Genomic DNA, 2,222 nt, shown 5'->3' with positions numbered 1-2,222 from the left:
TCTTTCCCAGTGCACCTAGTTTCCCTCTCCTTTCTCCCCCAAAACAGCTCCCTACCCTCTGGGGCTTCTCTCTCCCCCACTCCACTGTCTACACCACATACCTATCATGTCCTGAGGCTCAAACTATGCACATTCTTGTGTTAATCCTCAGATTAATTTCCTAGGTGTACAAAATGGCTTGGTGCTGATATAGCTGCATTTCAGGGACTAGAAAAGCTGAGAACTTCCATGCTGCTCTGCCATCCTGACCCCACCCTGAGAAGTTTCTGTTTCTCTAAATCTTGTTCAGGATGTTTCCAATGGGTTGAGTTTCATGCCATACTTGGTCTAGCCCTCAGCAACAAGCATGTGAACCAATGGATAAAAATCTGAGAAACCAGGTTGGTAAGTTGGAAAAAATATGTTCAATTCTCCAGAAACATGTAAATGTCCTCAGTCACTTTAGGAAATGGTTTAACTCAGGCTCAAAACTCAGCTTTACTCTAATGCACATAAAATACTTGGGGCCTGTTTATTTTCATGAGTTTCCAATAGTTTATTTTTTGTTTTTGATACCTTTGCCTTAGATGTATCTAGAAAAATGCTGCTGTAATTTATGTCAGAGAAATCACTTCCTGTGTTTTCTTCTAGGATTTGTATGGATTTAGGTCTTTAATCAATTATGGGTTTGTTTTTTGTGTGTAGGGTGTTAGAAAGTAGTTCAGTTTAGCTCTTTTATATGTAGCTGTCTAGTTTTCCATGCAGAATGTACTGAAATGACTGTCTTTTCCCTATTGTATATCTTTGTGTCTTCTGTCATAGATTAGTTGACCATCTACATGTGGGTTTGTTTCTGGGGTGTCTCTTCTGCTCCATTCGTCTATGTGTTTCTTTTTGACCTAGTACCATGGTGTTTGTAGGACTACAGCTTTATAGCATATCTTCAAATCTGGGATGGTGCTATCTCCAGCTTTGTTCTTCTTTCTCATTATTGCTTTGGCTATTTGGGGTCTTCTGTGGTTGCATAAATATCATAGGATTATCCTAGTTTTCCAAATACGCTTTTGTTACTTTGATAGGGATTGCATTGAATCTGTAGATTGCTTTGGATAATATGGACGTCACAACAATGCTAATTATTCATGCTAATGAGCATGAAACCTCATTCCCTTTGTGCTATTTTCAATTTCATCAGTGTTTTATAATGTTCAGAATAAAGGTCTTTCACCTCTCAAAAAGAGCTTCTGCACAGCAAAGGCTATAATCTTTGTGGCAATAGCTTCTCTGGTGTCTTCCATGCCTCTCTCAAGTCCAGCAATTAATTTTATGACTATTGTTCTAAATTCTTGGTCAGTTATGTTGCTTATATCTGTTTTGACCAATTCTTTACCTGTCACTTCTTCCTGGAATTTCTTTAGAGGCGAGTTCTTCCATTTTGTCATTTTGGCTAGCTTTCGGTCTCTTGTAAGTTTTAAAAGCTTGTTATGCATTCTTCAACTGGGAGTTCTGGTATATTAAAAGTGGCCTGTTGACTGTCTATGGCCTGTCCATTCATGAGGTGTTCTTTTAATGGCGTCCCTTGGTCTCTATTGTTGTGCCTTTGGTTATTTTATTTCTCTACTCATAGTGATCTTTGGGACTCTGCACCATGTGTACTTTGGCTGGTTTCTTGAGATATCCCTGGAAAAGAAAACAGATAAACAGGGAACAAAAGCACGAAAATGCACAGATTAATCACACAAACAAGCAAACCGAAAGGGAAGAACAAAACAAAAACAACACAAGACAAAGGGCAGTCTGAAAGCATAAAACCAGAAATCCCAGCTACAAATAAAAAGCAGGGTGGAGGCAGTGCTGATGGAAGAGCATATACAGAGAGAGAGATGACAGGGGTGGGGAGAAAGAGAAATTGAACAGGCAGAGACTACAAGGCTTAATTCAGAGAGTGAAAAAGAATATGGTATGAGGCGAGGAGAAAGAAACGAAGATAATGTTACCCAGAGAAACTATATAGTCTAATTATTCCAGAGAGAAAGGAAGGTAGTGATGGAGGTGTAGAATATGCATCAAGAGAATGGATTAAATGTGACTACTTAAGCAAACCTATAACTAGAGTGCCCAGTTCAGCAGGGGAGAGATAAGAATGAGATAAGATAGAATATATCTGAATAGCAAGAGTTGATCTAAAGTTAATCACAGCAATGCATCAATGCTGGTCTTGCCCCGGGCTCTGGTAAAAAAAA

Source organism: Suricata suricatta, chromosome 1 (genome assembly GCF_006229205.1).
Source record: "Suricata suricatta isolate VVHF042 chromosome 1, meerkat_22Aug2017_6uvM2_HiC, whole genome shotgun sequence".
NCBI lineage: Eukaryota > Metazoa > Chordata > Mammalia > Carnivora > Herpestidae > Suricata > Suricata suricatta.
The sequence above is the reverse complement of the archived record's forward strand: the minus strand, read 5'-3'. Positions refer to the sequence as shown.